The sequence below is a fragment of the Pteropus medius genome, unplaced genomic scaffold (assembly GCF_902729225.1).
Source record: "Pteropus medius unplaced genomic scaffold, Ma_sr-lr_union100, whole genome shotgun sequence".
NCBI lineage: Eukaryota > Metazoa > Chordata > Mammalia > Chiroptera > Pteropodidae > Pteropus > Pteropus medius.
Window position 1 is genome coordinate 3,116,051 of NW_024345600.1, and position 12,569 is coordinate 3,128,619.

A 12,569-nucleotide genomic window follows, 5' to 3' on the forward strand; every position below is an offset into this window, starting at 1 on the left:
ATTATATCTAAGTTTTTGAACATTTTTCTAAAATAGTACATGGTAGTTATTTTGTTGTTTAAAATTCTATGTTGTGTCTACAGTTATTTTTTATTCATTCTGTATTTTTTAATTTGTATCTCATTTCCTTTCTTAAAATTTTGATGTCTTGCCAGAGATTTATCAGAAGTATAAATTTTTTCACAAAACCAGATTTTAGTTTTGTTAATTTTTCTACTTTTTTTTAGTTCATCATTTTGTTGATTTCTCATTTTTATTTTTAATTTTCTTCGTAGTTCTTTGGGTATACTGAATTACTCTTTTTCTAACTTCTTGAGTTGAAGCTTAGCTCATTTTTTTTTCTTTCTTGCTTTGTGATAAATATATTTAAAGCTGTAAATTTGTCTCAAAGAAGTAATTTAGTTACGTCCCACATATTTTGACATATGGTGTTTTCATTTTGTTCAGTTTTAAGTACTTCATACTTTTCCCTGTGATTTCCTTGTTAACCAAAGGGTTATTCAGTAGTATGTTTTTTAGTTTCCAGGCATATGGGATTTAAAAAAAACTATCCTTTTGTTACCAAGTCCTAATTTTATAACATTATGGTCAGAGTATAGTTTGTGCAATGTTGGTTCTTCAGAATTTATTGAGGCTTCCTTTGTCACCCAAGTCTAATATTGACTTTTGTGAATGTTCCATGTGTTCTTGGAAGAATATGCATTCTATATTTATTAGGTGTAAAATATATATGTATTAGTTAAGGCTTATTAGTACATAGTTGTATAATTCAAATTTACTGTATCTTTCCTTTTTTTTTTTTTTGATTGGTTTGGTTTCATGGAAGAATGTTTTAAAATTACCAACTACAATAAATGATTTATCTATTTATTTCAAATTTATCTATTTATTTATTGTTTCTCAGTTTTTGAATTTATACATTTCAAGGTGCATATGTGTTTGTAAATCACTTGTCTATTGTTCATTTTACTGATGGATATAGTATCTCTCTTTGTTCTTCTGGATAAAGTTTACCTCAAAATCCATTTTGTCTGATAAAATTGACATCCTGACTAGGTTTTGGTACATATTTATTTGATATATATTTTCCATGCCTTTATTTTTATATATTGAGTATGTACAAAAGATATTTCTAATACAAAAAAAAGAAGAGGATAAAAATCAATCAAATATTCTCATGAAGCCACTACTCAGCTCAAATGGTGCTTCTTCTAGATCTTGTCATGCTCCCTTAACCTCCAGGGTAACCTGAATTTTTGTCTATCATTTCTTCACTTTTCTTTATGCTTTTCAAAAATTTGTGTATCCCTATATAGTAAATATTTTTCCAGAAGCCCCATTTAATTTATTCCACATCTAGTTGGCTTATTTTACAGTCTTTGGTCCTTACTAATTTTTTCAAGCCGCAATTTTATCTCTTGAAGTGTAGCAAATATGTTTATTTTATAATCTATATCTGATGATCCTAATATCTAAAGCATTTGCAGGTGTGACTCTGATGTCTTTTTTTTTCTGGTGCTAGAGATTAATAAAGGGAGAGGTCACGATTTGCTGCGTGAAGTTACTTCAAAGGACTAGGCCTATTCCTGGAATGGGGTTCCAGCTATGGATCTGGAGGGGCTAACCCCAGGAACCAGGCTTGAACAGAGTTTCCAAGGTCCTGACCCGGTGCTTCCTGTCCATCTCTCTTCCTATCTACTCCCCACCTATGATCTACATCGAAAAGCCCAAAGGGAACAGGTTATTTATCTCTCAGGCCCTGACTCTCTGATTCTCCAAAGGGTAACCCAGGAAGAAATGGGATTAATATAGTGTAGAATTAATATCCTTTTTCACCTGTAGAGTAATATGTGGAAGAGACTTTGTCATCTTCACGCTGGCTGTCTCCTGCTAGTATCTTTAGAGCTGTGATAGAGAAACATCATATTTCTCACCTCTGCTGGGCAGGCAGCAAAAAGAATCAGAGCTAGGAGAAAAGGGGGTTCCTTAGCAGGGAACGGTCTGAGATAAGAATCATAAGCAAGACTTGTTTATTATCTATTCAACAGTCACTTCTTTGTCCTTTCTAAAAGAACCATGACATTTCTCAGGTATCCACCTCCTGAAAGCCTGTTCTTCAGGGGGAGACTGAGTGTTATTTTTCATTCTTAATGAGAGATACAAGAAAGGGATGATCGCTGTTCTTCTGCTGGACATTGTCAGGAGTGGATGAGATACCTGGGTCGGCCAACTTGCGACCACGAGGGGTGTCAGCCAGAAGACAGAGCCAGGAAAATTATAGGGTGAGGAGCCAGAGCTCTGTCTTACAGAGCTGTCACTGATTGCGGCTTCTCATGTAAGAAATGAATATCCTAACCCCTTAAAACTCTTGAGTCGAGGCTGTCTGTAACTTGTAGCCAAACGTCCTGATTAAATCAGGGGTGGAAGAAAGCTAAGAGAGTATCCAATGTCCCCCATACTTTTCACATAAGGAAACCGAGGCCTGAGTCCATGCTAATTCCCGTTGGAGCGGTCACTGGAATCCAGGTCTCCTAGTCCTGAATCATGGTCATTTTATCCATGACTGACTGACTAACCAGCATTGGCACAGTTCCCCATTAGTGGACACCTGTTACTTTTTTTCTACCCGAAGTCCCTTCTTAATCTGATTTGTATGGGGCTGTCAATCAGGAGACACTGACGGAGAGGTAAATATGTGACCCATGCTGGCCATCATTCTTACTCTGACCAGTTTGTTTTGGGATAAGCATGTGACCCAAGTCTGGTCAGGAAGAACCCTTTTCAGAAATTGCTACATGTGCTACGAGGGGCAGATCTAAATCTTTTCCCACCTCTTAGGATTTTAGGAAAGACCTAAGGTTCTTCACATGACTAAGTCTTTCATTTAGATTCAATTAAGTGTCACATTCTCCTACGCCCCCACCATTGTAAAAAATTTAGTAACTCCATGAAAACAGGGACTTGTTTGTATTGTTCACTGCTATATCTCATGTCTAGAACAGTGCCTGGCACCAAACAGATGCTCAATAAATATTGATTGTGGTGGATGGTAGTATCGTCTACAATATTCACTGGCCTTCAGTCCCGGGCCCTCTCTTCCAGGTTCTTCCATGAGGCTCTTTCCTATAGGAGGAGTACATGTCCCACCACCACTGATACCAGATGTGACCATATGACTATTTTGACCAATAAAAGCCATCATGAGCATTTGACCAACGTAAGCTGAAGCGATACATGCTGTTACTGAGCAGAAGCTTTAAAAATCAATGCATGGCTTCGTGACTGCTTTTTTTCATAAGACCAAGAACGAGTCTTCTCTCTCGGTTGGTCCAGTAATGAAGACTGATATTGAGCAGAGCTGCAGCCTTCTTACTCTATGAAGGACATGTAAGATGTAAGACACCGGGATTGGGGGAGTGGTTGTTACTGCAGCAAAATCTAAGGAAAGCTGATTATACATTGGCTAAGTTAATTAATAAGCTAATAAATTCATTTTTCCTTGAACTAGTTTGAATTATGTTTCTGTCATTTGCAACTAAAAACATCATCAACTAAAAAGATAATGTATTACCCTGTGTTGTTCTCTTTTCATTTGTTTATGTTTTATCTTCCTCTCCAGTGTGTGAGGAGAGACATCATCTTGTTTACCACTGAGTCTTCGGGGCCAAGGGTAGTACTTTCTCATTACATGTCTGTATTTTGAGTTTCTGGTCCCTGCCTCTATAGTCAAGCTATTCAAGACAGAGGCAGGGGAGGGAACTTTCTGGTCTTCAGTAGCTCCAAATTAAGGGTATTTTTAGTTAATTCTGAAAATTCTCCTTTGCCATCTTTCTCTCTTATCTCCATGGACCAAACCTATCTCATTAAAATGAAGAAATAGTCAAGGTGGTTGCTCAGGTGGTTTCAGGCCAAGGAGTCCTGCTAATGTGGCCAGAGAAATAGAGGTGAAGGGAAATGACCTGGATAAAGGTCTGGGCTCGTCTGAAGCTCCCATCTCTTTACATGGGGACTGACAATTTACTAATTTTCAGCTGAGGGTACCATATTTTGTTTTTTTAAGTAGAGTAAAGTTTTTGGATCTAAAAAGAAGCTCAAACCTTCTGTGAATAACAGATGGGTAGAGATGAGAAAGCTCAGGAGGATAATCAGAGCCAGGGTAGTCCTGGGTGGATGGATGATGACAGGGCTGAGGAAATAGGCCTAAGAATAAGGAGTCCACTGACCTGACCAGTCACCTATGAGGAGTTGGCTCCAGGTGACTTCATTGTGGTATGTGCATGATAGGTAGCTATCCTTTAGGTTGGCTGACACCAGGCAACCCACTTTTTTGAGACAGGAAGAAAGGATAAAAGGTTGACCTGGAGGAGAGTGTTCACGAAATTGATTTATGGTTTACTTCTGAGTCAGGAACATGAACACATCTGTATGTGTGTGGTACATGCATGCACATGCACACACACAAGACAGGACATGACATACATCTATCTCTTCCATATGGTTCAGAGAAAGGTTTTGAGTGAAATGGTTTAAAGAAGGGTTGTGAGCCATAGATCACCCTGGCAGTCTGTTGAAACCCATAGACACTTCTCAGAATAATGTTTTGAAAACCCACAGAACATAATGAAACACACAGGATTACAAACAAAACCAATGATATTAAAACAGTTATCAAAATGCGATAACAAAATATGATTAAAATGTCTTTAGTAAAGCATTAAATAATAAGATATTCAGCAATTCTAAAAACTACCATTATTTTAAAGTAGTGATGAGTATAAGCAATATTTTACAATATCTGCAATGAGAATGTGATATGAAACTATCTGTGAATTCTGTTGGTGACAAAGTCACTGGTACCGCTAATAGTAATGTGATTAGGTGCCTATACTCAAAATAGAAGGACATGTTACACTTCAGTTAGAAGTTAATAAAATAAAATTGTATTTTCCCATGCAAGTTCTTAGATGAATTCTATCCAAATATACCTTCGGAGTTATGGAACCTTGCGTAAGAACCCTTCATTTAGAAATAGTCCACTTGAATTCAAAGAAAAAGATGTAGTATTTTCTTGGGATCCCATCCTGCCCTATCAATTCAGACCTAAACGACCCAGTTAGTCAGTGTTTGACTCAAGGAGGCAAGCTGTTACCTGCTTTGTTGTTCTGGCCCATTGTGCCAAGGAACCAGACTGGGCTTTGAATATGCATGATCTGGGTTAGTGCTTGTCACTCCTCCCAGAGCATCACAGAAGGCCTGGTGGCACAGATGGGGCCTGCTCTGTGCCCTCCAAATAAGCAGGTCTGGGAGCCATCCCAGCAGAAGCCATGGCACCAATCCCCGCCCCTACCCCCATCTCCATCCCTTGCCTAAATCTATGTCCCCATCTACTCTTGCATCCTTGAAGCTATCTGGCCATGTGGGGCACCACACCCCTGCAGGGCTAGGAGAAGGAAAAGGAAGGGAACCATGTGAGGAGCATTATGATCAGCACTTTGTATACACTGTCCCTACAACCCATCTTGGGTTGTGACATGGATGATATCATCCCATCTTGTAGATGAGGACACAGAGGTCCTCAGAGGTTAAGTGAGTTGCATTAGTAGAAGCCCAGATTTTGCAACATAATGAACAGATTCCCCAAATTGAGAGCATGTCATCTCTTTGAAACAAACTCATCCAATCTGTGGGTAGCTCCAACTCTCAAAAAGTTCATCCTTATTCTGAGCTTTAGCCTAGCCAAAAGGATGGTTAGTACTAATTATTAGTTTTATTTCATAACAGAGCATTCATTCATTCATTCATTCAGCAATTTCATTGAGCAACTACTTGGTGGAGAGAAAAACAAAGTCCCTTCGCTCTTGAAATTCACATTCCAGTGGAGATGGGCAATAAAAAATAAACAAATAAATATTGAGCAGGGGTCTCCAACCCCCAGGCCACGGACCAGTACTGCACAGTAAGACGTGAGTGGCAGGCAAGAAAGCGAAGCTTCACCTGTATTTGCAGCTGTTCCTCAGCGCTAGCATCACCTCCTCAGCTCCACCTCAGATCATCGGGCATTATATTCTCACAGGAGCACCAGTCCCTGGTGCCAAAATGGTTGGGGCCACTGCTCTAGAGAACGATACTGACAAGGGAGATACAGGTGTTGGGATGCTCTGGTGGTCAGGATGGGCTTCTCTGAGCAAAGGTCTGCAGGAGCGAGGGGATGACCCCCATGGAGAAGAACATCCACACAGAGGAAACAGGGATGCTTGGCTCATAGCAGTAAGGAGGCCATTGTGGCAGGAGCAGAGTCACCAGGAAGAAAATGGTAGAAGCAAGGTGAATGATGTTCAGTCGATATGTGCTTACATGGGAGTACTGATCATGAAAATATTGAAAACATTCCAAGCCAGTTGGCAAATACGCTCTTCCAAGCTCTCAAGTGCCACCTCGCAACTACCCTGGCCACACCGACCATCCCCCACTCCCCTCGGAGCTCTTCATCTCTAGCAACTAGAAAGGTCATGTTTGGCCGAGCAGGACACCTTCGCGACCCTCCTCCGGCCCTCTAGTGGACACCCACTCGGATTGGTCTGTGACCATGCTGTATCTTTTCATGCCGCTTAACCTTTTGAATATCGCCTTGTGCAGCAGACAAAGCTAGAGAGGGAGTGGGGATCCAGATCAGGCAGTAAGGACTTTGTTTTTCGTTTTGAATGGTAAGGGAAACCCCTTGCTAGTTCTGAGCAGAGGAAAGGCATGGATAGCTTTTAGGTTTAAATGGCTGATGTGGCTGTGTGATAGAGACTATTGGGAAAAACAACAACAACAACAACAAAAAAAACTGTAAGGAAGCAAAGACTGACGCAAGGAGCCCAGTAAGCTATTGTCATAATCCTGCAGAGGAGGCAGTGGTTTGGGTGGGGTAGAGCTGTTAAGAAGTGCTCAGATTCTGGATATATTTTGAAAGTAGAGCTGACAGTATTTGCTGATGGCGCAAATACGGGTCATGAAAGAAAGCGGGGAGGCAAGGATGATGCCAACGTTTTTGATCTGAGCAGCTGGAAAGATGGAGTTTCCATCAACAGAGGTGAGAAAGACTGTGGGTGGCCTTTCAGTCTCTGCCTGGCGTTTGGATGAAAGGCAGACTCTTTGGACTGAGTGAGGTGCTGGTGGGCTGAGACAATGAAAGGTTTTTTACCTAAGCAACTGGAAAGCGAAGTCACTATATTCTGTGATAGAAGTCCTGCAGGAGGAATTTCGTTTGAGAGATACTAAATTTGAGATAAAATTAGATATTCATAGAATGTCCAATAGGCAGTGAGAGTTAAAAGACTGGAGTTTGTACTTAAAACTCTATGATTCGATGGTAAATAATAGAGTAAGGTTAGAGAAAGAAACAGTGATCCAAGAAATAAGCCCTGGGGCAGATGTAAAAAAGGAACAAACAAATGATTCCCCCGCCCCTGCCCTCCTGCTCTCTCTACCCCCAAAAAAATAAAAGGAAGGGAACTAGAGCAAGAATAAACCGTGGAGGAGGAAAATCAAAGAGAGGAGTGCCCTACAGGCAGATGAAAAAAGTATATCAGAAAGGAAGGGGCTGCAACCAAATGTAGCAAAGTTGCTGGTTATCGACTAAGAGAAAGACTGAGACCCCGTCATGCGTGGAGCACCATGGAACCCGTCAGTAACCCTGACAACTAGTGGGGACAAAAGCCAGATCGTGAGGACTCCAGGGAGAACAGAAAATTCTTCCCAGTGGAGACAATTAAGATTCAGAACTCTTTTAAGGAAATTTTCTTTAAAGGTGAATGGGACGATAAGTGGATAAGTGGAGGGAGAAGTTCTTTTAATTTTTATTTTGAAACGGGAGATATTATGGTTTGTTTGTACGCTGATGGGAACCACCCAAGAGAGAGGGAGTGGCAATGCTGGAAGGGCAGGCGCCTAAGAGAAGAGAGAGTGGGGTCTGAAATGGAGGGGAGTGGCCCAGATAGGAGCTCAGGGAGTGCCCAGTGCTGGAGGGCAGGGTACAGGCCCAGGGGCTGCAGGCTGGAGGATGTGGGGGCAGGAGTGGGTAGAGGCCGTTCTCCAATGGCTCCAGCTTTCTCAGTGAAAGAGAGAGTGAGAATGTGGGAGTAACAGCTGAAGATTTGAGAGGAGAAAGGAGATCATGAAATAGTTAGCAAAGTGGGAGAGTGAATGGACTAGTTCACAGTGGCCTCCAAACTTTTTGTCACCAGTGCCCCCTGCTTCTGTGAGAATCTAATGCCTGATGATCTGAGGTGGAGCTGAGGTGGTGATGCTGGCGCTGGGGAGCGGCTGCAAACACAGATGAAGCTTCTCTCACTTGCCAGCCACGCACCTCCTACTGCACAGCCCTGTTCCTAACAGGCCATGGACCGGGTACTAGCCTGCGGCCCGGGGGTTGGGGACCCTTAGACTAGGAGACAAGGGTGGATCAGGCCTCTAACAGCTCCACAGGCCCAGAATACAACGTGCAGAACAGCGCTTGCTGCTCCCTTGATGACCCCCAACCCTAAAGTATATCGGCCACCAGTTGGCACAGTGGCTGCAATCCTACTATTAAAGCTTCTTTTTTATATTAACATTTTAAAATTGTAGTATAACATATGTAGAATAAGGTGCAAAATCTGGAGTGCATGAAACCACTCCCCAGGTTAAGGGCTTAGAACATTACAGGCACCAAGGAGACTCTTATATGCCCGCAGAAACTTCTTCCTGCCCTTCCAGTCAGCAACCTCCAGAAGTAACCAGTACTTGTTTTACATAAAAATACATTTTTTTGCCTGTTTTTGTATTTTAAGTAAATGGATCATACTGTAAATATCTTTTATGTCTGGCTTGTTTTGCTCAATATTATGTCTGAGATATCCATTCCTGTTGTTGCATGTAGCAGAGCTTGTATTTTTCTTTGTTGTATAGTATTCCATTGTGTGAATTTACCACAATTTATTTATCCATGTATTGTTGATAGACATAAAGTTTGTTTCTGGTTTGAAGTTATTACAAATAATGCTAGTATGAACATTCTTTTAGCTTTTTTTTTTTAAGAAATATGTGCATTATCTGTCAGGTATATTCTTAGAAGTGGATTCTGGTGTTTCCTAAGGAATGTGTATGTCAGCTTTAGGACAAACAGCACACAGTTTTCTAAAATGGTTACACCAATATTACACAGCTATATGTTATGGTATGCTGTTGAATTATACAGCAATTCCTTCTTTTGAGCTTTAAATATTTTTCAGTCCTCAGAAGACCCTTCTTAGACCATTCTTTCCTTCTTGAGAAGATAAATGATTTAAGCCTGGGGCCAGTTGACATCATAAGCATGCTTACCTGGGACCAGGAATAGGATATTATGGACTCCAGGTGGCAGCAGGGAGTTGCTGGACTGGGATGTCAGGAGCCAGGAGAGGGCCTGGTGGGAGGAGGAAGGGAGAGTACCAGAGGCAAGCTGCCCCATTCTGCTAAGGCTGGCCCTGCAGAGAGGTAAGCAGACCCTATGCGGGGTCGAGAGGGCCTTCAACATCAGAGGGCACCAAGCCCCAGCACGCTCCTGCCTTCATTCCTTCACTCACTGACTTGCATTATTCCTCTTCTCCTTGGGATCTGCTTCTGATTTATTAACGATGTTATGCCTTTTTTGAGAAATGGCTCACATGGTTTTTGGAAAGCTGCATGATGCAATTAGCATCTTAAATTATAAAGTTGTATTGAATTTATATGTGATCAAGGATCTTCTAACAGTGAACTAGCAGAAAATAAAAGCTTATAGAATCTCCTTCTGTGATAAGCCGGGATCTCCTATGAGTAGGTTGCTCTGAGTCCTAATGGAAAGGAGAGTAGGCAGGAGCCGTAGATATTTTCCTCCTGGGCACATGGAAGGAGGCAGAAAAGAGTCAGAATATCCTGAGCAACAAGTTCAGTCATTTCAACGTAAGCTGTGATTCTCTACGGAGTTGTCGTGGAAATCCAGTTGTGTGTCCTTAGCTCTAGAATGGAGTCCAGAAAACGTTATTATGGGTTTATCTGAGTGATCTCCTTATAGGGAATGCCTAATGAAAAAGAACTAAGGAAGTACTAGCTGCCATAAAAAACCCTATCCTTCAGGAGCCTGACACAATGAAAGTGTATTTCTGACTCTCTTAACAACAGTCCAGTGCAAATGACCCTGGATAGCAAGGTGCCAACTCTGGGACTCAGCCTCCTTCTATTTGCAGCTCTGCATCTAACTTGCAGTTGGATGGAGTAGTGGAAAAAGCAACTCTCCTTTTAAAAATCTCGACTTGGTAGTCTCTTACCTTAATCCGCTAATGAGAACTGGTTATCTAACCACACTTGGCTGCAAAGGGGAGCATGAGGTATGGTCTACTACGGCCGTCTCTATGATAAAACTTATAGCTTTCTGTTTCATTCATGTAGATTCACTTCATTATGCCAAATATCTTCTCCAATTAGTCTATGCTTTAGTATAAGAGCCTGGACCATGTCTTATACATTTCCCAACCACCAGCACCTAACACAAGGTGGGAACTCTGTAAATGCTGATCGATTGATTAATCGATTGATTGATTCATAGTTCTTTTTCAGAGATTTCTTTTCTAGAGTTTTACAGAAGACCAAGCCCTAACTCATATTTTATTCATTGTCTACCTGGACCTCCCTCTCTACTCCTGAAGTCATGGCCCCGTCTAGCCTACCTATCTACTGCCTGGACAATCCCCCTTTTCTCTATCTGTAGAAAACCCAGTCATCCTCTTTGGCTCAGTTTAAATGGATTCTCAAAAGTTGACCCTTCCCTGTCCATCAAAAAATTTTTGTTCACTAATTTGCCACTTGGAGCTGTTTCCTGAGAATGTTGTCTTTTCAAGTGCATCTGTCTAATGACCCATCTAAATTCCAGTACCGTCATGCCTCTAAACCCCTCTAAACACTTTGTTCCAAACCAGGCAAAGAGAAAATGCTCAGCACAGACTTGTCAACTAATGATTCAGCAAGATGAGATTCTAACACTTACAGAAAAATATCCGCTAGACCAACTATCATCTAACCGCCCGCCCCCTGCTCCACCCCGCACCCCTGGCATCAATATGTAACTCAATAAAAGTTGAACTCTTATGACACATTCAGGCTGCACAAAACCATAAGATTAGAGTGCAGTTTCATCTCCACCCTACTCCCCTATCTCCCCTTTGTCATCACATGTAAAACTCACAAAAGAACATCTGAGCAGAGAGAAAATTTGGAAGAAGGGATTAGATGATCCCCATGGCATAAGCTCGAGTGTGAGTGTGTGAATGTGTGTGTGTGTGTGTGTGTGTGTGTGTGTGAGATAAAAAGGAGAGGCCTGAAGAAAGAGGACCCATTCTGCATCCACTCTGCTTAGTGTCAGAGGAAATCAGCTGGCCCCCAGGATCAGTGCTCTCTGAGGTTGGGAAGAAGGCAAAGAGCACACCAGACCTGAACCCCCTCTTTGGGGATCTTCTTTCCTAGGCAGCAAGAGCCCTTTGCTGTGATCTGTAACCACCTGGCTGAGAGCATGAGCTGGTGTGCTATAGAGGAGAGTACACAGGATGTGTGGTTTAGGAGGCAAGCTCCCCACTTACTATAAGGAAGTCAGTCTCTGCACCTCATCTGTAAAACAAAGATGATAACTGTCTGATGCCATCAGATCCAGAGAGGCATGGAAGGGCAGCTTCCATGATCCAGTGATGAGGCTTGCCAACAGAGGGCTTTAGACAAAGTATATTTCAAACAAATACCCAGAACTATTGTAATCAACTCTGCCAAGACTTCAGCATCTTGGATCCACAGATTGTGAATGTTGGAAGAGACCTGAAAAGTTCATCTAGAACCACTTTTTCATTTTCTAGTTGACGTGTTTCATTTCTGAGCACTCAGTTCATGTGCTGGGATTTTAGAGGGCTGTTCTGCATCTCTGTCTGAGGAACTCTGGGCCACCAGGAAAGGCCTCCAGAAACCAGTGAGGCCCCTCAGACCACCAAGAGAAATGGCAAAGCTTGGGGACCACGTGCCAGCTTACTGTAGGCTAGGTTGAACCTCTCTGTGACCAGAACTGGATAACACAGTAAATCATGCTCAATGACTTAATTACTAGTGGCTCAAGAATAGGCTCATCATTGGATCAAAGTTTTTCTTAGTCTTTTAGGTATAGATGCCAGGAGAACGACTCCCACTTCCTTCTGTAGTCACAAAATTAGGATGATGTAAACACAGGGCTATCCTCAGTCATACTCTCCCAACTTCATCCCATTGAAATGAAGAGAAGGAAGGAGAGGGGAGAGAAAGGGAAAGAGAGTGAGAGGGAGGAAGATCTGGTTGAGTGTACGTGGTTTCTGAGGTCAACTTTATTGCCGAATGACCCAGTTACACAAGTAAGGTTTCTGCCACTTGCGACTTTGAGTAAACCATACTGGTATAAGATTTTCTATTTAGTGAAGCCCTGATAAACTTGCTTCTTGATTTTTTGGTCTTAGTCAGAGAATTAAAGGATGGGTCTCTGTCTATGCAGTGGTAGCTGCAGCTCAAGGAAAACTTGT